At 35.2% G+C, this 23,937-nt stretch overlaps 1 protein-coding gene across 2 annotated transcripts in view; it reads left to right on the top strand.

The window, feature by feature from the left end:
• The window catches only part of ELP4 (elongator acetyltransferase complex subunit 4), a 138,871-nt gene that overhangs the window by 73,668 nt on the left and 41,266 nt on the right, over positions 1-23,937 (top strand). The window lies entirely within an intron of this gene.

Genomic DNA, 23,937 nt, shown 5'->3' with positions numbered 1-23,937 from the left:
CATTGCATGTAAAAAAACAATAGATTTTCAAACATCAAGTGAGACTGTCTCCAAGAAGATTATTTATTGCAGTTGAAGAGGTATTTCTGGCCAGCTTACTGTTAACACAGTATTAACCCCCTTCAGAACAGTATCTTGAATTTGAATGGGATTACCAAGTTGAAGTTCAGCTCCCTCTTTCCTCATTCATTCCTTCTGAACAATGTGAGTGGTGGTAGCTATATAGAGTGCAGTAACCAAAGCTTTGTATTGATACCCAAAAGTACATAAATAAAGTGAATTTGTGTGCCAGTTTGTACCAGCTCGACTTTCAGAAAACAGCTGATAGCACTCACTGAAAATAATTCATTTTAAATGGCTCATTTCAGATATTTAAGGTTTGAGAAAGCCATAGTTTTTAGCTTATGAAAATACTGTCTGTAGGTTCTTCATCTTCTTTCATTTTACTTCAAGTCTGTTATAGCAAAACTCACTGAAGAATTTTCACTTAGATGTTCATTAAATTCAGAGGTTTACAAATCAATTACCAAATGGACTTATCTTTCCTTCATACTAAATCACTAATCTTTGAGCAGTGTGCCTGTTTGTGTCATGTTTGAAAGCAAAAGCGGAAAACTTTGTGAGAGTGGCGAGGCCCTGGCAGAGGTTGCCCAAAAGCTGTGGATGCCCCAGCCCTTGCAGTGTTCAAGGCCAAGTTGGATTAGGCTTGGAGCAACCTGGTCTAGTTGAAGGTGTCCCTGCCTGTGGCAGGGGGCAGGAACTGGTTGAGCTTTAAGGTCTCTTCGAACCCAAACCAGTCTGGGATTCTATGGAAAAGAAAAAAAAAAAAGAACACTGTTTTTCACTTTTAAGTAGGATATGAGAACTGCTGTGCAACAGAAATCAGTTTCGCCTTGCATGCAGAATGGTGCTTGCCTTTCTTAATATAACCTCACTGTTTAATATTTGAAAATCTTCAGTAATCTTTGCTAAGGAGCTGTACATTCACTTGTTTTGAAAAAGATAAGCTCTGTGTGACCGGCCTAAGAAGTTTTCAGGAGGACGATTTGCCCATCGTAGCTGAGTCTTAAGGTAACTTCTGAATGATTTAGTACAATATTCATCACTTTATTTTAAATCTTATGTGTCATATAAAGAGGAAATGAGTAAACTAAGGAAGACCTTGTTCTGGTTTTAGTATTTACATAGGTGTCCTGAATTGGTAGTGCTTACTTGCAGATTGAGAGTAGGAATCAAGCAGGCTATGGTGAAGCTACGCTCTAGGGACTGGCCAAGGAATGTCTGCTTGTAGATATAACCACACCTTGTACCCATCCTGATATACAGTATGTAATGTATAGCATACACATCCCTCAGCTGCTTACTGACTGAGTAGCATTTTATTTTCAGCTCTTTATGATGTGGTATTATCCCTTGATTTCATCTCTTCTCTCATTGATTTATTAGGGATTTGGTAATGTGTTGCTTAATCAATAAATACTGCAGTCTCTTCAGGCAGTTATGTCTCAGGTTTGTAATCTAAAGCCCCTGAGGCAACACCATATACTTCTTAATCAGTACTTCTCACCTTTTAGTACAAGGCTTTGTAATTCTGGGTGGATTACAGGTTTCCTATGCTGCCTCAAATGACCTTTCACAAACCTTTTGCTACCAGAGAGTAGGGTTGACAGGAGTTATATGAGGTTTTGCTCCTATAATATAGAGGAAAATCATTCTCCCAGGATGTTTATTAAGAGATACGAACCACTATTTCATTTGTAATTCTTGTTGCTGTTAAAATAAGGAATTAATAAGAAGAGAATCCAGTATTTGTGTTTAGATCTGATCCTCACCAGTAGCATAGCCATGGGCTGTTTTTATTTGGTCTACATCATCTAGACTAAAAATAGCCTTCCTGTCATTTTATTGGCAGAGTTTTAGCTACTCCTTTAACTCTGTTTAAAAATGGATAGAGAGAAAGATAGCATGAATATTGAATGCGTGCAGATATTCCAGTGAGTAACTAAAAGGAGATTCCTGTTGCTTAGAAGGGCTGTATACCTAAACGGAATTCACATTTTGCTTAAGTAAAGAGGCATTCTGCAAACTACTATTATCCTTAAATGTATTAGGTCAAGTTTTATTTCTGTGTATGTGTCATTAAAGTATCTACATTCAAATATCTAGGCATTAACGTATATTTGCTTTATTTTGTTAGTGTCCTGCTTATTTCTTTTTAGGTTTTCTTTACATTTTGATAAGAACTTACAATGAGGTATTTAAATTCTCAGCAGTTAAATAAAAAGCCACATTCTTTCTAATTTTTCTTTTAATCGAGTGAGGTTTTGCAGAGTAAGAAGACAAATCACTATTGCCTGCTAAAATCTTGAGCAATAGTCTGAAACTTCTGGTAGTTTACCTTTTGTTTTTTGAAAACCCATGAAAACAGCAAAGGAAAAACTGGCTTGTGCTTGTTCTGTCCTAAGAAAACATGGGCAACTTTAGGAATTTTCAGGGACACAGCTGCAGTATGGAAGAGACACAGTTTTGATGTGGACTTACATCTGTGTTGTGGTTTTTTTCGTGATCTGAAACGGGTGTTCTGGCTTTGGGAAAGCAATGGGAATGAAATTCAGGTTACTGAAAAGCCTCTAAACCTACAAAGGAAAATTTTGCTGTGTTTGTAATGTAGAAGGTTTACACTAAAAGCATTTTGTCAGTAGATTACTTATATCCTTGTGTAAGAAGCACTTTTTCCTTGTGTAGTCTGAACTAAAAATTATACGCGTACATGCTGTGTTCTGCTTTTCGTCCTTTCTTGTTCATCCACACCATGGTGTGGATTTGCATCCTTTATGACAACATTATTCTGCACATTCAGTGTAGAAGTTACCTGTGCTCACACAAACGTCTGTAATACCTACTTGCAGCACATGCTTGCTTTTTGGTATGTTTTGTTTCTCTAGTTTGTGTTTTGAAATTATATTGTTACTTTGCAAAGTTTACCATTTATTGAAGGTGCAGTAAGAGCAGACATGTTTGAAAGCAAGGTACATTAACTGCTGCTTTTATGGAAGAATGTTAATGTTGTTACAAACAACATTATGAAGAGAAGCAATCGTTGCAGTTTTTACATTAGAGCATCTGAAGTAAAGGGAATAATTGTGATCTTTTGCAAGTGCATAAATAGCATTGACATGGGGGGTTATAAGTTTCAAGAATTTTTAATCAAAACAGAGTATTTACTGGAGACAATTAGGCATAAGTAGTGTATTGTTATATGCACAATCTAAACAACCGGTAAGAATATCTATAAATAAAGCAGAATTTGCACAAAGCCAGGAACAGTCTGTAGCGATAATTTTTGCTGACAGAAGTATCACCATTTACAGCAAGTGTTTAGTGAATGAATATTCAAACTATTTTATGAGTGTTTTTTAAGCTTTTTTTTCCCCTAAAAGAGGAACTATGGTTCCATACAAAATTGCGTTCCTGAAATATTTACTGTTCTCAGCATAATAAAAATATCATAAAATTACCTCCTATCTTGAAAAATCAAACCAGCTATTCTTGTTTCAAGTTTCATCTAATATATTTTTCCATGTGGTCATATGATAAACACATTATTCCTTGAACAGGAACTAAGAGTAAAGCTGCCAGGAAGGGGTTTTGTTGTCAGAGTAGTTCCCGCCTCATGTTTTGTAAGAGATTTCATGGTCCCATTGTAAAGAGTGGATGATTTAAAACGTGTTCCCAAGATAAACTTTCCCATTGTCATTAATGAGGATGGATAATACTGAGTGACAAGTGCATTAGGAATGACACAGAAAGAGCTGTTAGATTTGTCAGAGCATATCACTTCAGGCAATGAAACTTGAGGACATTCTCTTTTAGCAATTTTTTGCTATTTATTAGAGAAACAAGGATTGTGATTGCTCACACAGGTGTATTTTATTGTTTTGTTCATTAAATATTTAGGTACCTTTGAAAAGGTAACGGTGATAAATATGACCATTATGCTCCACTGTAAGGGATGCCAAGGGTTGCTTTGCTTACAAACAGTTCAGCAAAACTCATATACCTTGTAATTGTTTAAAAATGTTTATTTGGTGGTTAACTTTTTGTTTGCAATATTGTTACAGAGCAGGAATATTTGAGTTTATATAATAAGTGTGAGGAACTGTCATACTGAAGCTTCTGGGATGAAGAAATTTAAAATTAGGACGTTTGTGTGACTTAAAAAATTGTATTTCTCCACAGAGAAAGACTTTTTAAATATTTATCCCTGGATAATTAATAATGTATGACTTTTTCTGGTGTTTAAAATCTTTCCAAACTAAAACATGCCTATCAATTTCCATTTTGAACATGCAATTGGTCCCTTTTTCGCCTTGATTCATCTTGCCTGGCTGCCAACCAAATTTTGCCTTTGTACACCTTCTTGACACTAATAATGACTGAGTTTCTGTTCGTTTGCGTGCAAGATTTCCCAAGCGGCAGTTTGGGGCTGGGATAAACTATCTATCATGATTGCGTACAACTAATCTGCCTCAACCAAACCAGCCAATGATTGAAATTACATTTGACAATTCACCTCTCCTTGGCGTGCCTGAGGTGAACATAGCTACAGACCATCCCCGGAAGGGCATAGCAGCTCCTCCATATGTTGGGGAGGATCCTTTTATTTGTGTCAAGAGACTTTTAGCAAAGCATGTATAGACAGAGAGGAATTTTTTTCTTGGACTCCCTTGTTTTCAGCTGCATGGCTGCTGCTTTCTCCTAACCAAAGTATTTTGGGTTTGTGAAGCATTTTCTGATTTTTAATTTAAAACTGTGAAGTCTTTCTCTGAGACAAACCAGTGCAATATTGGAGGGATGTATAGGAGGTAAAAAATTCCGGAAGTATTTAAAATGTCATGTTCTGTTTGTTAGAACATTATGTTATTAATAGATCAGCAGCAATAGTTGAACTTCAGACAAGATGCCTGTTACTGTGTTGACCTTTACCAAAGTTTATACCTGCTTGGAGCATTCCTAAGAAAGAATGACAAAGCAAAAACTGCTTCTGTTCTTGTAATCTTGAAATCTTGTATTTTTTTTCCAAATTGTAAATTTATTCATATTGTGTATGCTTACTGGATTGAAAAGCTGTCTGTCAGCTTTCTGTGTCTGACAGTCACATTGTCCTTTCAAATAAGTACTGTCCATTCCTGTTGATGGAAAGGGCAGTTTCAGTGGTGCACTCATGACTATCAGCCTAATTTTCTGACACATCAAGTCATAGTCCTCTCCCTTCCTAAAACTGAAATACATTTTTTCAGGCTTTTTCATTCAGCAGATTAAGTCCAAGCTGAATTAATAGTATTTTTGAAATGCTTGACAGCTGAATGTGGTACATGCATCTGTTTTAGTTGTGGGGAGGAAGCTAAGTAATATGAGTATCATGCTTTCTGTAGTGTTTCCAGCTAACAATCCAGAAGAATCAGGACCCTTTCGAATATATAAATCTTAGTAACCAGCTGCTCTGAAGGCAGGGAAGAATAAGTCAGCCACACAGCCATGCTCAGTTCACCTGGTGTAGTAGCAGTATGCTAAATCTACCCCTAACTTATCACAGAATCAGAATCCCAAGGGTTGGAAGGGAGCTTGAAAGATCATCTAGTCCAATGCCCCTGCAAGAGCAGGGTAACCTAGAGTACATCGTCCTTCTTTCCATATTTACTCATTTATTATGATTAATTTTGTCTCAACCTTTTTTCATTGGGTGTATTCTCTATCACAACACAGTGCCCTGTGCAACTGATGCTATGTCTAAACCAGCTCTCATGGGTACAAGCAGCGATATTACCATGTTAGACCTGGTAGCCAAAGCATAGAGCACCAACTTAACCACAACTGTTTGCGTCCTATTGCCTCAACATCTTCTTGTTCTTTGCAGTAACTATTTGGTTGGTACATGATTCAGAACTTACTTTTTTTTTCTTTTTTCCCTTGGTATTAACCATGACTTCTTAAAAACAACTTCTTAAATTTTCAGTCTGGCTTTGAGATTTTCTTGTGTATTCTTTGCTGTGTGACAGCAAAGCTTTATGCTATGAGTTGACATAATGGTCTTTCTCATACATAGTAGTTCTTGTGCACATCAGAAGAAGAAGTTGTCATTAAAAAAATCATGTCTTTCTCAGGCCTCTGCTATTAAATATTAAGTAGCTGTACTGTTTTTACAGACTATAAAAAATATTAAACAGGTTTGGAGATGGCAGGGGAGTTCCATCCTCTTACCACTGCAGCACCAAAGAAGTTACAGGAGTGTGATTTGGATGGTTAGGGCCTGAAAATTCATTCTACAGTTTGAAAAATGAAAAGTTCACATCCTGCTATTCATATTAAAGTAAGGATTGGTGGTGGTTAGAGAGCTCTTCTACAATCTTGCATAAAATGATTCTGACATTGGTTATCAATAGATTCCTAAAATGTATATATGTGATTGTCTTCTCAATTCCTCTGTGTTATTCGGAGGCCGTTAGTCACTTCTCAATGCTTAGATTCTCTTTTTTGGTTCCAATATTCAAATTTTGATTTCTTAAATAGTTTCTCTGTGACAGTTCCCTGTCTGTCTAGAAGCGTATGTGACAGTTCCTTTCTGGGAGTACTGAGTGGCAGTGACTGAGAAGACAGATTGCTGGTTTTATAATGTGCAGTTTTATGTGACTATGATTTTGACTTCTGGTGTATTCAGCCATATTTATTACCCAAGAATGATTTGTGACTTATGACTTCAATGAAAATGTAAGATTAGTGATATATTAAATACGTGGTAACTGGAGCAACTGCACTTTTGGGCCTAAGTTTATTGACCACTTCCTAATTCTTAACAATTAGTCTTAAAATAAAGAAATTTTAATAAATATATGTATTAAACTGATAACTTTGTTATCTACACCAGTTTTGTTTGTAAATCAGTCACAGTGTCCTCATGTGAGCTGATGACTTAGCCTGGTATAGTCACCAAAAATCTGAGTTTGTTTGAGTTAAATTAGATTGGTAGCATTATAAGCATGATTTCCTGTCAGTTATTATTTCCTATCACTTCGTATAATTTTCAGGTTTACGTAGTTTGGTAAACATAGTTATGTATTACAGTTGTTTCATGTAACATATTAGATATTAAAGAAAGATGGCCACTGTAAAGAAAAGGGGAAGCTGCACAAAATGAGAAATATTAAAGTTCTGTGAGTACTCGTGCATCCTAAGTCACTACAGCAGTTGTGACAGCACTGAAGCTTCTCATAAAATGTCTTCAAGACATTAAAACATCATAAATAGCAGATAATGATGATGAAAATCCAGCCTGTAATTCAGGGAAGGCTTCCTCATCAATTTCCCTATCTACACACTGTGGTGATTCAGAACAGCTTTGTTATTGTAGAAGCAAGAAGAGATCATTGCAATGCCTTTGTATTACAGAAGCATAATTTTAAAATCTACTTGAAATTAAATTATTGCTTTCAGAGACTGAAGATAGAATAGACTTTTAAACTTCTACTTCAAAAAATTGTAATTTTTATAAAAGAGGATGCGTAATTCTATCATGTTGATAAAACTTCACATCCTCTGAAAAATACTTCGTGGACCACACAGAGTTACAATTCCTGAGATATGACAGAGGTTAGGAAAGTGTCAAATCAGACTTTCCATTGACTAAAGGCTGTGTGTAAAAATATACAAGAAAAACTCATTTTGGGATTTGGGGATTTTTGCAAGCAGGGAGAACTATTTACACAAAACTGTACTGCAGAGACTGCTGATTTGTGAGAAACAGCATTTGTGTGCTGTTTGCATTTGTGCAAATAGAATCAATAGATGCATGAACATCTATCTAGTTGATATGTCTGTAAAGCTCATACCCATTACTTAGAAAAAATCAGTCTGAAACTAAATTAATAGCAGTGCATTGTTTGCCCTTTCAGAGAGGATGGATCTTAGGGGATTGGATTACAGTTACAATAAAAACAAGGATATTTTGGCTTGGTTAAAGTTGACCCCAAGAATTCAGGTGATATTCAAGTATGAAAGAAAGGACAATAATATTTGTTTACAAAGAGAAACATCTTTTGTGGGCAGGGGTTTATTGAGTTCAGCAAGCGTTTAAGTGCTAGTTTAAGAAAGACCTGATAAATTTTCAGGTTATCTGGCTTAAAATACAAATAGTGTATCCTAAATGTATATATGAGAAGACTGTTGTCAGTTCAAAATAAAGTTAAGCATGAGAGAACACATGAGAGAACAATGGGAATTTTAAGTTTCATCAGGTGTGATCTGCAGCAGAGCAAACAGTACTAATTACAGGAGAGTTTGTCAATATGGTTGATGGTACAAAAGTCTCGAAACAAGTATAAAAGTTATCAGAAGAGAGCATGCAAAAAAAAAAAAAAGGTGTTACATCTATTAGAACAGACAAACCCTAGAAAAGTACAGCATCCCCTCTCGAAATCTAACAGTGATTTTTCCATCAGAGAAATCTGTCAGTACTTTGTGGTATTATGGTATGTTTCCATGTTTGTGTTTCAAATGTAATTTTGGGAAGCCATTCATTGTTAAAAACAACATCTTAACATTTTATGGATTTTTAACTACTTCCCAACTTTTTTTACTGACTTTGCAAAACTACCATGCCAAGAGAGCTATTGGAAAAATACTTCCTACTATTGGAAAAATATTTGCTACTATTTAGCTACCAAGAGAGCTATTGGAAAAATTTTGAGTAGCAACATTCATAATATATTTTAATGCTGGGATGAACTTTAGGTACAGTAGCAAACTTTGTAAAAAAGAATTTAATACAACTAGATGTGGAATGATAAATGAGGCCACATAGAGAGCAGTCGTTATGTATATTCTTTATATAATGCTGTTTATATATCTTTGGGCTGGTTTTTTTGGCTGATGTTCGTGTTCATCCTCTTCATCTGCCCACCTTCCTCATCTTTGCTTTAAGAATCATGATAGGAAGATCCAAGTAATCTTGCTCTTCTATACCAGATGGCCTTTAAAGGTACCTTCCAACCCAAACCATTCTATGATTCTGTGGTTCAAACAAAGACCCCAAATATTAGAATGCCTTTAGCAGCTGGATTAATGCATTAACTTCTTTACTGCTGCACTTGATTAGCAACCAAACACTTGGCTTGCTATGAATATAAACTTATTAACAAAAGCAAGCCAGATAGTCGGTCTTATGTCCTAGAGATTCGAAGGAGGATTCTCTGTCCTCAGGGATGGAAGTTCAACTGACAATCAGAACTTCAAGTCAAGCTGCTTCAAATGCTGCAGGCACTGCCACCGACTGTTTTCTGAACTCCTTAGCAACATTTGCCAAAAAGAAATTTAATCTATGACTGGAAAACTACCATTTGATGATTTCATTTAGCTCCACAGTTGATGAAAGTTCTACATAACATTAAAAATTCTAGGCATCCTTAGATGTTTTTGCTTCTTCCCAGAGCCCATAAAGACAAAGAAAGAAATTTTTTTTTTTTTCACAGCCTGTTCCTCATGAATATTCAAAGACTGGCTTCAGTCACAAAGAACAGGAACACTTATTAGTCCAACCACTTTTATTGATACAGGTCTGCTGATTCAGGTGTTTCATCACACTGTCCTTCCTCTCAGTGGAAATCTGTGAACTATTTCCCTTTTTTGGAGTTTTTACCTTCAGTCTTCTGCTGCCTTAGCACTTTTTTTGGAGATAGGCCTACTTATTATTGTCAAATACCATTGCAGATTATATAAGACAGATGAGTTATGGACATGGTCACCATTGCTTATTCAGCTTATTTTGACTGTCTGCTGTTATGTAGTTTGCATATCCTGTAATGCTTAGGGACCCCGGTTTACATACATCTGCTTCTAATGAAGATGAACTTACTTTTGGTTGGAGTTAAAAACGCTTAAGAGATGAGGTTTCTTACTGTATTTCTCTGTGTACAACAGAAAGAACTATGTTGGCCCAGCTTGAGCTTATGCTTCATTTGCAAGTTCAGATCCAGGATGATGATTCTAGCATTTATATCCTTATTTGTAAAGAACTAGCCTTTAAAGCTAAAGGAATCTTCAGGGTCCTGTATCTCAGCTGGACAAAAGTTTGCTCTTGGCCTAACTCTCCTAGTTTCTCTCTCTCCCTTTCTTGTAAAATGCCTTTATCCTAAGACTACCTCCTTCTCCAGCAGTCCTGCAGGAACCTTCAGTAGTTTTTTGTTATATGGTGGCCTTCTTCATCTTTACCAAGCCCTGCAGCAGTAAAAACCTTCTTGTGCAAATGAGGTATACAAGATGAGAATCCTTGCCTTTCCTCCTATTCCTTTTGCAAAGAGAAGGAAAAAAGAAAAGAAAGACAATGTCAGGAGAAAAAGCTGGAGAAGAGTTCTGCAAGTCATGGCTTTTGACCTTGTTTGCCACTACAGGTGAGACTGTGCAAAGAAAATTAATTGTATTGTGGAGAGAGCTACACATACACATAAGCACACACCCTGATCCTATCTCTAATCCTTTGGCTGCAGCAAAAACAGTGTTTTACATCTCTATTAGGATGAGGCTGGGAAATCTGCTTAGGCTAACAATGCCAGTTCTTATCTTCTTAAGCAGAGGCAAAAGTCAGTAACTTGCTGTGTTAGGATTTCATCAGCATAGCCTAAGCCTTGTATTAGTTCGGCATCTGAGTTCTATGAGGTAAAAGGTTTTCACAGAAGAAGAAAATTTTGGGGAACTGTTGAAGGAGTGTAATGAGACATTTTGTGAATTTTCATATGCAGAGCATCCCAAACCTAAGAGGAGAAAGCCAGAAATAGATTTCACAAATAGAAAATAAGTATGCTCCTCTTTAGACAGCTATATTTAAAGTTATATTGAATTTCAAGGAACTTGAAAATTGAGAAGTGTGGTTAGTGTTTGTTTCAGTAGTAAAAAAGTGGCTAATAGAAGGGCAGATGGAGGTTGGTGTTCCTGACTAAAACACTGGACTAAGGTAATAATGCAATAATGTTGAGAATATGCATGGATTTATCAAGACAATAAAGGAAAAGACTGTAGAGAAATAATTCAGGTCTCAATAAGGGAAGCATAAAATATATGGATCGAGGAGAAAAGTTACCTGCTAGGAGTGTTCTAAGGGAAGAAGTATTACTTCCATCTTAGTTTTTATGATGCTATTTAATTTTGAGAAATAAACTGTCACAATCTGAGTTTGCAGTGTCTAACTGCTACTGTTACACTATTATGAGCTGTCATAGTATCTCTTTAATTAAATCTCCTTGTATCCATTATCATAGCCAGTATTATGAAAATCACAGATCAACAGAAGGGGTTTTGATACTTCTTCCACTTGTTTTGATTCCTTGGTTTGACTGTCAGCTTTCAAGAATACTGTGACTACCCTGACTGTTAATGTAAATTTGATTGAGGTTTCATCTGATTTAGAAGTACAGTTTTCTTGAAGAACATTTTCATAAACACAACAACCAGTGTCAGCTAGATCTGTGTGTCCTGGTAGCTATAAGATAAATGAGTCATAAAAGGCAAGTGACATAAACAAGCAGTGTGGTTTATTTGCTTCTTGATTGGACTATAAATAATATTTGAAGCATATGATTTCAGGGCTCTGTGAAGCAGATGATGTAAGCACTAACAGAAGTATCACTGTTAGCCCTGAAAAATTCCGGTGATTCACTGCCTGTACCTAATGGCAAAGGATACCATTATCAGGCACAAGTTCATTGTGAGCATATATCTCAAGGTATTCTTGTTTAACATTGTGAATCAGCCTTTTCTTCTGGATTTCTGCCTTTAGAGGAGCAGTGTTTTGACTCTGTGTAGGCAGTTTCCTTGTAGTCATTCACTTTCTTTGGTAGTCTGCATGAACGCTTCCAGGCTCAGCTTTGTCTCAAATTCGCATGAAGCCAGAAAGTTGTCTAGAGTGTAAAATGGTTGTGTCATTGCATTATGCAGTGGGTGGGAGCAGATAAATCGCTACAGGTTTTTGCACCTTTGGGTGCAAAATTTTCTATACTCTATGAATTTTTCCTGACATGTGTAGCATGTCAATGTAGTGAGAGGGAATGATAGAGTTAGAAACCAGAGGGCTCTGAGATGACAATGGTAAACATTTGTTGGGATGTGGAAGAAAAGAGAAAATAAAAAATAAGAGGTGAAGACAGAAGAAAGCACTAGTCAGAGGAAGGAATTGAGGACATAGGGAACAGCCAGTTCAGGGCTTCAATTAAGATGATTAACTATATAACAGTGTTTTAATTATTTGTTTTCTAACAGTGTCAAGGGCAGGTTTTGGGTCACCCTTGCCTAGCAGAAAGGTAGTGATTGTAATTCACTGAAGACAAGGTGGGTACTATTTTTAACCACAATGCCAACCAGTCATAATATTTGAGGACAGTTGTTCTGCTTAGATGTCTTAGTTTGTTTAGTAAATTTGTCTAGATTTGTCAGATCTTTAGAAAAAACAAAGTTCTGTCTCAGTGGTTTTAAATTAATTTGTTCTCGCAACTGGGATTTAACAGTTCCTTTGAAGCAATTATTATTTTAGTACAAGTGTATATGAGATGCTACCTGTCAATGAGTACTTAGGGAATCCTCAGTATGCAGATCACTGACCTGATAAACTGTAACAGCTCCATGGGAGTTGTTATGATCTGTCTCATCAATGAGTATTTAGGGACTCTTTAATATGTGGATTATTAGGACAGTAAAAACGTCTGCAGCCCATTGTGTCAGCGCAGCTGTTCCACGTGAGCCTTAAGATATTACACAGCCTTACAGAATGGTGTAGAAAAGTAGTTGATTAAGCTTGTGTATTAACCATGATTTTATATTAAACAATTGGTGTTTTGTAACATTTTCCTAAAATAAGAAATTTAGGCACTAATCCTCATACTAGTCAAATTTTGAGATTGCATTTATAAAAATTTCTATTTTCCAATTACACATTCAGTGAACAAAAATTTCCCAGGTTGAATTCTGTGCTGATTTCCTTCCCTACATTTTTGTCTGCAGTTTAGGAAGTAAACAACAAAAGTAACAGAATTTCTCCCATCTATCCCAAGAATAGGCCGGGAATAAATTATAACATAAATAATTCAATTTTTTTTTTATTAGCTTAGCAAAATTGCTGCCTAACATGATCATATCCATATATGAAGTTGGATTCTTCATACTGATTTCAGAAGTATTGGAGATTTGGGTTAGATTTTGTCCTTACTTTTTCCCTTTTGTATTTTCTTCTGTAAATGGAGATTACTGACTTCCTTAAAATAAGAAGCCGATCATATGGGCATAAGTAAAAGTGGTGTAAGATAGAACTTTGTAACCTGGTATTGAAATATAAAATTTGAAGAATTTAAAGTAGTTGTATGATAAATTTATACAGGAAAATACTGATGCTAATCATGAAGTCTTGCTTTATCATCTTGTGTGCATCTTCATCTAGTCAAATCACCAAATTTTATTTATTTGAAGCATTCTTGTAGGCTGTACTGATTATTGTAGTTAAAAATCATTTTCCTTTTTTTGGAGCAGTGTTTCAGAAACTGCCCAAGATGCTGGAATACAGTAAAATTTATATTACTCTAGGAATAGTTTGGCTTTTCTTCTTCAACACAAATTCATTTTTGAATGCTGCACCAAGGAAATAAGTTACATACATCAGACAGGCTCCTGGCCAGGATGTGTTCCAGGTTTGTGTCAGTCACTGTTGTAAATAGCAGAAGTTTAGCTGCTTCAGTGTTTTAATGTGATGTTGCTAACTTTTTCTACCATTTTATGTGCGTAAGAAATATGTAAGGTAATGTAGATGCCAAAGCTGCAAGTATGTATTGAATACTAAAGGAGGTCCAAACTCCTTCATTTTTAACGTTATTGCAAATTTTGCCAAGATTTGATTAGCAATCAAACTCTTGGCTTCCTATGAATATAAGCTCATTAACAAGATAATATAAATAATTAATGTGAGAAAATGCCTAGCACAGAACTTAAGGGGAAAAATTTTAAGTGGTGTTTACTTTCATGTTTATGCTTTCGTGTGTATTTACATCTAAGGGGATGTATAGGTGAAGCATGAAACTGCAGGTTTTGATGTCAGAATTTTAAACATGATTTTTCCGTTTGTCAAAACCTAAAATAAAAATGCAGTTTTCAAGTACATGCCCTAAATCTGCTGAAAAGCTGTCTGATTTCTAGTGGTTCCTTTACTGCTCCATATCTGTCACAGGGGAAAGTGTGGAAACATGAGGAGTACACATTCATGCTCATACTGTCAGAAGAAACTCACTATAAACATCCTCAAGGAGTCTGTAAATCTTTCCCAGGTGTTCAAAACACATTTTAAGCTTAATGTTTTAAGTGAACAAGAGAGAGAGAAAAATGATGTCTTACTTAGATTACTTTTAAAACCAAAATCTGATTCCATCTCTTGCCATTGTTTGTAGTCATCCAGAATAGTTCAGTCTGTTTTCCGGTCAAATTTAACACCAAAGTAATTATGCAACTGCAGGTTTAGTTTGATAACTGAAAACAGTGACTGGATTTGTGAGAGTTTTCCCCAGTTTGCTAATAAACAAATTTGGGGTTTACCCTTTCTGAATTCTGATTTGAAGAAGCTGAAGACGTAGTGGTAGCATTTTAAGCACTGAATGCTAATTTCTGCTTCTTAAACTGAGGCAAGTTGTGAAAAGCTTATTGGGAGGAGCTGTCAGCATAAGTTTACACTTTTGCTATATGCTGAGGTTCTCAAGGTTTCTGAAATCACATTTTTTGCTTTAAAAATATTCCATTATATCTATCCCCAGTACTTTTAGAAAAATATCATCTCATGATATCTCTATGCCACATCAAAAAAACAGATGGAAATTAAGAACAATAAAATATTAATTAAAAAAATTAACAAGTTAGTATGACTGTTAGAATTATATTAAATTATCCCATTAAGCAAATTATCATGATAAAAATGAACAGTGTGTATAAATTATAGAAAAATTCCAGATTCAGAATTCTTCCAGAGTCAATTTACAGTTAGAAGTTTGTGATAGACTGGGTATATAAGTTAAAATTACATAAGTTTGTGTTGTATCTCAATGCCAGTTATAAAATATACTTAGGATAGCTGAGAAACATGGAGATGGCTTAACATCATACCACTTTCAGGAGTATATGTTAATCTCTCTGTTCTCTACCAATGTTCTAAAGAAGCACTTACTGAAAAAACTGTCGAGAAATTCTGCATGATGGCTTTCATGGTCTTTTAAAAAACTGGGAAAAGAATATATGTGTTAAATCAACTGTATGCTTATAACTTGTATATTGCATATATATGTACACACACACTGATTTATACATATGTATATATATATATATGAAACACACTCTCAGATCCTTTTAAGAAAGTGGTAAAAAGTCATATAAAATGTATTATGGTATTGCAGAGGGGAAAAGTGAAGGATTATGGTTTGAGTTTTTTCATTCTCCTTCTATTTTGCCTCTCCGTTTTCCTTCTAGACTGTTTTTCTTATCACTTTTGAAATCCTTTGTCTCTAATTCCCACATCCCATTTTTCTATACCTTCTCTCCTGTCGTCATGAGGTTTTGGTTCTCAACTTTTCACTTACATGAAAATATGTAGTAAAATCCAAATTAATATGTACAACTGTATTGTCTGAAAAAAATGAATCCTTGCTTTAAGGAAAGTACAAAAATAAACATCAATAAATGAAATATGTTATAACCACAAATAAGTTCATTTTGAACTCAGTTGAATATGTTCAATTTAATGCAATATATAACCTAGACTTTATTTTTTGTAGTTTGTTATCTTTTAAAAAATATTTAAGAACTAGTTTAGTTTATAATTTTTAATCATTTCAGTTCAGTAATTTGAGCCTCAATTTCACTATTCTATCAAACCCACACATACAGATCCCACAAATACCAAAATACAACCAGAACCTGTAAATTCAAAGTTTCAGAATTCATTCTATGAAAATTTATCCATTGCAAAATAGGCAATAATAGTTAATAAAACAAGTTTATAAGTGGTATATAGATGTTAATAAATTATTTATATGTCATTAGCCATAAAAGCATACTGACTTTAGAAATGTGGCACAAAATGTTGTTCTCTGTTTTCACTCAGATCATTTTATAATCAAAATACAGATTAAACCCAGATGTATTAAGTCATTATTTGTAACAACACCAAAATCAACAAATGTTTCAGGATATACATGCAAGTTATTTTTGTCAATATTATGACGGCAGGCCCATCTTGGAGCCATCTGGCATTGGCTCTGTCAGACACTAGGGAAGCTTCTGGCAGCTTCTCACAGAAGCCACCCGTTCAGCCTCCCCTGCCACCAAAACCTTGCCATGCAAATCCAATGCACAGTTTATTCTCAGGTTTTATTTTTAAATACTCATTCACATTTTCAGGCATTCTGGAGTTGAGAGAATTTGAAAGGACGGTGTATCTCTGTTATGGCGTTTGCATGGCATGCAGTGGGAACAGCATTTAAATGTGATACAATGACTAAGGGTAAAATCTGTCTAGATAACATTTGTCTAGGTTATCGTAGAGTGAAATATGATAGATAACACACCTTGATGGATAAACTATTACACGTACTTAATCTTCACTGTGCAACAGAGCTTTTCAAAACAGACATTTCTACTGAGAAATGAAAACTGTTACACAGATTATGATCTAAGTGACAAATTTGTCATCCTCACACAGATACTTTGTGTATGTGCTATTCTGTAAACAGCAAAACTATCATTTATGCAAATAAGGTGAAACAGCTTGTACGTAAGTTGGAGTTGCAGTTCAGAGGTCTTGGAGTCATTTATGATTTTGTCTATGTGAAAGCCTTAACATTTGAAATTAAGTCCATATACAAACCTATTATTTGATCTCTGTTCTTCACCATTGAATGTTGCTCTAGTAGAGCAAGATGACAGAATAGCTAAATAATGCGTGTATTTCAAGATGCCTTCATTTCTGTTTATGTATGTACAAAAATATTTTTGTGTAGTGTGTAAGGATTTTAATAAATGCTTGAAAATTGATTTCTTAATATGCTCATTATGTTTCTGAGCCTGCTAATTCTTTAAGGAAATGAAGAAAAAATAATGAAATTATGTTACACAGGTACTTAATTTTTTTTATCTCCGATACTACTGTGGTAATTAATGTCTGGTTTATGCAAACTAGACGATATCTCTTACTGGACACATTACTGTCAAGAAAATATTACTTGCCTTAATTATCAGTAATGAAGCAGGGATAAGCTGCTCACTTAGATATAATATATCTAATGACCTTTTCAGCTAAAGGTTATGATGAAAGGTATCAGTTTCACAAATTATGCCTCGTTCAGTTTCTGGCCTTTGTCTAGATTAATGTTTTGTGGATGAGTTTTAAAGTCAGACATAAATTGTGTTTGGTGTTTAAAATTGATTTAGTGTCTTGCTTTTAGTATATCATTTTCTCTCTTATAAATTACACCAACCCTCATTTTTATCTTCATGTTTTATTATGGAAGTCAATAGTTAAGTCTAGTCTTGTCTTATTAACTATTGCTGTATATTTTAAGAGTAGTAACTGGAAGAGGAAAGCTTAAATAAGGATTTGAATATGAAGGTATATAATGATTTTTTTTAAAACTTATCTTCAGATATGTTAATTTTAAAAAACTTTTTGATCAAAGTTTTTCTTTCCTAATTCTTAACATATAAGGCTATTTTTTAACTGTTATTCTAGTTAATATCATTAGGACTGAAATGGGTAAAGTTAACCACTTTCTATTTTTTCCTTGCTCTACAATATGATCAACTCCAAAGTATCTGATTAATTGTATAACTGTGACAGTTTTTATGTACAGTAAGTACAGAGGGTATTTCTCCTTGTCCTTAATAACTTGGGTCCAAATGGACTTCCACTAATGTGGTCTGTTTGGTAAGCAGTTTGAGTCCACCACCTAGATGTGAGTCAGATCGGTTTTGGCTGATTCAGCAGTTATATCAAGAATTGATTCAGCAGTTATATCAAGAATGAATCTAATGTTCCATTTACTCTGGAGAATGAAACAGTACAGTGATATTTATTGCATTTAAAAATTCCAATGTTGATCAGTTCCTTTTAGAAAGTAAGTTCTATTTTCTTTTCTTGCAACTAGATCTTTAAGACTTCAGTCATATTGTGATGCTTGTACATCCAGTATACTTGGTTTCAGGTGTTTGAATGTAATTCAGGAAAAAGTCCATAATAGAAGATCAGTTATATCTTTACTGATACATGAAAGGAAGATACAGCATGGTCATAAATCAGCTTGATGTGCCACCTATTTAGCATTTAAAATAGTGGTTGATTTGCGTATAATAAGAAGTATGTCCGTGGATCAGTTTAAGCAGTATCAGCTTTCATTTGTCAAGCCAGCATTTTACTTGGTTTTGGTAGAGTCTGTTGAGCTCTTGTAAATAACTAAACGCATGATAGTAGTTACAATGGATGTTCCTTAGGTCTCAGCAGAGGTTTGAAACCACTGTTAGTCTTCTGACACATAGGAGTGGAGGTGACAGAGTCTTTTAAAGACTTCAGATTTCTAATTCCCTTGACAGTGTTAAACTTCTAGTGTTGAACAGGGTGTTGAGACAACTACATTTTACCTTCCTCATGGTAAAACGCTCACACTGTCCTATTCTTAGCCTGCCTGTGTGTCCTCAATACCATCAGGGAATCAGAAAACACTGGCTTTTTTCAGAGCTCTCTTCACTGTGACTTGACAGAAACAAAACTATCCATAATACAGGCTCAGATCCACAGTGTGATTTTGAACAAAATAAACCCCACAGACCTCAGGCTAAACTGAGAGGAGGGAGGACAAAGCAAATTGGGTTTTAGAGAGCCTGGGAAATACTAGATCAGTTGTTGTAGCAGGAATTAATCAGCTGATCCTGATACTACTTGCCTCAACCAAAAAAGATTAAGGGACTGATACAGAAGGAAGCAGCCCTGTTCTGTCCACAAATGCATTTTTTAAGGTAGCACATTCCCTAGCCTGGACTGTGTGCAATCTCCTGCTATTCAGTCAAGATTCCATCGCTCTTCAGGGTGGAGTAAATAAATATTCCCACATTTTATAGTGTTGCTTCCAGATGTTTTGGCAAGCCATTTGCAATCCTTTTCACAGGAAAGAGGGAATATGATGACTGCTCAGCCAAGGAATATGCTACTCGGTTTTTTGTCACTGTTATATTAGCACAACCTGGATATAAGATATACTGAAAAACTTCTCTTTATTAGAAATACCACTCTTTGGACCATGACATTTCTTGAAATGAGGTTAAGAAATTAAACAGTAAGTGGACCTTAACAGTGTGGTTATTAGGAAGACAGCAGCAGTAAATATAAATAAAATCATATTCTTTGTCAGACACTGTTTTATTGTGTTAACAAACAAGGAAGACAGGAATTATAAATACAACAAATTTAAGTGTTATCAAGAATGTGTCAAAATGAGTTGACATTATTTATAAGAACTAAAAAAGCACTTATATGTATTCGAAATGAAAGCAGATTTTTAGAAGACAGTAAATAGGGTGGGAAGAGGCTGGGATAAGAAAAAAAAACAGCAAGTGAAGTAAATTGAAAAATTGTTGGAGACGCTGAATAAACTATTAGTGGTAACTTAATTATTACATAATTATATATTTAGTGTAAGAATGCAGAAATATCAAGTACATCAAGTCCTTTGAAACAATGTAACTAAGTAAAATGTAGCACTTCTAATAATATAGCTAAGCCATTTCTCATGGTTTCTTTCCACTGCTTCACTAACGTACTTCAGTCAACTATTGTTCAACTTCTTGCATCAGCTGCTGTGTGTTTTTACTCTTTCTCATCATTTCTTATACTGTCTCACTGCCAAAATGAGCAAAAAGATAATTATTAATTCAGTAATCATAACATAAGCTGGGTGGCATGAACATTCACTGGTCAGGGAGTATTTCCTGTGTGTTTGTGAATCTCAATAACTCATGTAATCTCTCTCCCAGTCTCTATGGAGGATTCATTTAATAGTCGTTCGTTTTTTTTTCTTTCCGATACCTGTAATATAAATAAATATTTTTCATTTTATGTTCTCAGCTCCTTGTACCAAGGTTTTGGTAGAATATAGCATTATTATTACCATGGCAGGGGGGTTGGAGCTAGATGATCTTGAGGTCCTTTCCAACCCTGACTATTTTATGATTTTATGATTCTATTAATTGGCTTGACCAGTGCTTGAAAAGATGCATGAAGATATTCTGATCCCTGCTGCAAATTAAAGCCGAATTAATCGATCACCATTTGGATTTACAGACCAGTCCATTAAGCTGGGCTCTGAATCACTTCCTGAAAAATCCCTGCAAAACATTTTTCATTTAAGTTTTTACTTATCAGAACAACAAATCTTTTACTCCTGATCAGTCCTGCATTCTTCATGCTATAATAGATCTCTTATTCATAATGCCTCTGATTAAAACCAGTCAAAATCCATAGAGATAGCAAGGGGGTATTCACACTGCAGTTTTTTCTTCAGTGTGAGTTGCAGAAAACTCGTACTGCTGTACATGTAAGTCTTACATGGAAATTATTTTGGACCTTTGATGATGAACCACATGGAAACTTAGCTGCCACTTTTGCTCTGCCTTGCTTCAGTCCTGGTTTACATGCCAGCTACAAAAGACAACTGCAGACCAGAGAACCAGTGAAAACCTTCACTGTATTAAAAACCTGACGGAACCTCTGCTGCTGTTATAGTTCCATTGGGTGACTGTTTTATCCACTCCAGATCCAGCACGGTGGCCGGAATGCAAGTTAAGTAGCCAACACCAATAACTAAAGTAGGTAGTCTCAACAAAATCTGACCTTAAAGTAGAAGTCACAGTGGTTCACTCTCAGCTGGTCTCAATCTATCCCCCTGCCTGTGCACCCAGAATTAACCACAGAACTCCTGCTGATGTTAAAGTTAATTTAAATGTAAATCTAGATTAATCCCAGATTTAATCCCATGCTCAAAATGTTGCACATTACATACATTCTGCTTTTATAATACAACCTGAGTCCTATGTCTATAATCTTACTCCAGAAAAAAATTATTTGCAAGATTAGTGGGCTATTTAGTAGTCCATAGAGCTACATTAGTAAAAAATGCAGACTTTTGCTGTTGAATAATAACTTTCTAAGGCATTGTTCTGGTTTTTTGGTGTACTTCAGAACAGAGAAAATGGAGGAGTAATAGTAACAGTATGCACCCCAAAGAACATGAAAATAAATTACCATGTCAGAAAGGAACATATGTAATAATGAGATTGAATACTGTGGGTGTATTTTAACCTCTATAATATTACTTTGAAACCCTTGAAATGTGATTACATAGTGACAAAAATAATGGCTATATTAAATGATTGCTCTATGAACCAGAGCTGCAGTAATAGGTTATGTTTACATGTGTATTAATAGCATAGAGACACATGGAAAACGAAAATCATAAAATTTTGAAAATCACCTCAGTATTACTAGATTTAATAGAATGTGGAAGTCCTTAGTCAATGCAGTTGAACAAATGCACATACAGTTCCAATTTTCTGCAATTTTGTGGTTTCTGGTACTAGGATGCTAATATGATTTCAAGCCTGTCTTCTGAATATTTAAAACATTACTACAGCACTAATTAAAATATACCCAAAGGTGTTTGTTTAGATGTTCTCCAAAGTATAAAGAAAATTAGATAGTGAAACTCTGTACCTTTTTAATTCCGTGATTACTTCATAGTAGTAAGATAGTAATTTTGGAATCTTGCATTTCATTAGGTATCTTTACTGGATTTTAACCTATTTTTTTACTGTAAAACACTATCTTGCATACTCAGGTCATTAGTTATCTTACATATGTGATAGTAAAATTTACACTGTTCTTGTTAATCATATCTTTTTCATATTTAGCAATATCACGTAAATTTGATCTGTAATCACAGGGAAGCCATAAATGCTCATATTTATCCTGAACCAGAAAGCCAAAAGGTAAAAAATCCAAACTAACCTCTGCCTTCTTTGACTCTCCATGCCATGTTCTGAAGGATTGGGTTTGAAAAGAAGTTATATACAGGTCAGCAGAAGTTGCCTTCACTGAAGAATGCACAGGAAGTCTAACTATTCAGCTGTATCACAGAATGGTAGTCCAACCTGTCTGCGCAGGCAGGGTCATCTAGAGCAAATTATAGAATCTTAGAATAGTTAGGCTTGGAAAGGACCTTAAGATCATCTAGTTCCAACACCCCTGCCATGGGCAGGAAATTATAAAGAATTATAAAGATTTGTGTCCAGGTGATTCTTGAATATCTTCAGGGAAGGAGACTTCACAGCATCCATGGGCAACCTATTCCAATGCTCAGCCAGAAGTTCTTCCTCATGTTCAGGTGGAACTTCCTGCTTTCGTTTTATGTGGCTTGTCCTATTGCCTGACACCACTGAGAAGAGTCTGGCCCCATCCTTTTCAGGTACTTACACACATTGATCAGATCCTCCCTGAGCCTTCTCTTCTCTAGGCTGAGCAGGCCCAGTTCCTTCAGCCTTCCTTCACATGGGAGATGCTGCAGACCCTTCATCATTTTGGTAGCCCTTCACTGGACTTGATCCAGGAGTTCCATGTCTCTCTTGTACTGGGAAGTCCAGAACTGGACACAATACTCCAGGAAGGCCTCACCAGGGCTGAGTAGGGAGGAAGGATAACCTTAACCCGCTAGCAGTAGTCTTCCTAGTGCAGCCATTTGCCACAGATAGTGAATCTTTGTCAGAAAACTGGTCTTTTCACTTATCCAGCTGGATCCTTTCTATTTCATCCATAAATTGAGGGTTCAGACCTTCTGCCAGGATGTTTGTCCTTCTTGGGATATTACTTTTCCTGGCTAGTGACAATTAATTTAAGCCATGAGGTGGCAAATGAACCAAATTTTTTCAGTAATTTCTACCTAATTTTTCAAGCTGGGGAAAGATTCTGAGTTGAGTTTTTTAACTTGTTTTAATAGAAGAGACAAGAAAATATATATAATGTTTCCAGAGTTCAAAGGAAGAACAGGTATGATGAAAGACCTCATATCCTAGGTCAGTATTCTTTATGGAAGAGTCCATTGAATCAAATGTGGCATTGTAGCAATAAAATTATCTTTCCCCAAAGACATTGACATTCTGAATAGACATACAGCTGAGCCAGAGATATCTTACAAATGTGGAGACACAAAATAGTCATGAGACAAACTTTTTTCCAGAGTTAATTTTTGCAGAGCTGAGAACTAAATCAGGAACTTTTTTGGCCATGTGTAATTTCTTCATAGAAAAAAATAAATGTCTCTACTTCCTACATCACTCTTGTATACTTAAAGTTGCCCCAAAGCTGTTGAAATAGTGCAAGAGCCAAAAAAAATATATATTTAGACTGAACTATTAAGCCATGATTTCATAAATCTAAATATGTCTCTACAAGCAACTATATATTCCTTGGCAGGACTTATCGTTTAGAACTAACATGTATACATTTCAGGTTGGCCTCAATTAAAAGTGTATTTACACAAGCTACAAAATTATTCTGTTTAATTGTTTTTTCCTTATGTATTCTATAAAAAAGTGGAGAATTATCTGTTGGACTGTTTAGTTAATAAAAAAAATCCTGAACACATTTTTTCCTCACAGTATTACACTGCACTAGTTGCAGCCTAAAATGGAAGTAAGTGTGCTTCACTGGTGCCATATCAATGATACCTTTATGACTACATATACTTAAAAATATAAGTTAGAAAGCATATTGGTTAAATATTTTAAATAAGTTTTATAATATCATTTGAGCAATGTCAAATACAATTTTCA

This window comes from Melopsittacus undulatus, chromosome 8, assembly GCF_012275295.1.
Source record: "Melopsittacus undulatus isolate bMelUnd1 chromosome 8, bMelUnd1.mat.Z, whole genome shotgun sequence".
NCBI classification, from domain to species: domain Eukaryota; kingdom Metazoa; phylum Chordata; class Aves; order Psittaciformes; family Psittaculidae; genus Melopsittacus; species Melopsittacus undulatus.
The sequence above is the reverse complement of the archived record's forward strand: the minus strand, read 5'-3'. Positions and strand labels throughout refer to the sequence as shown.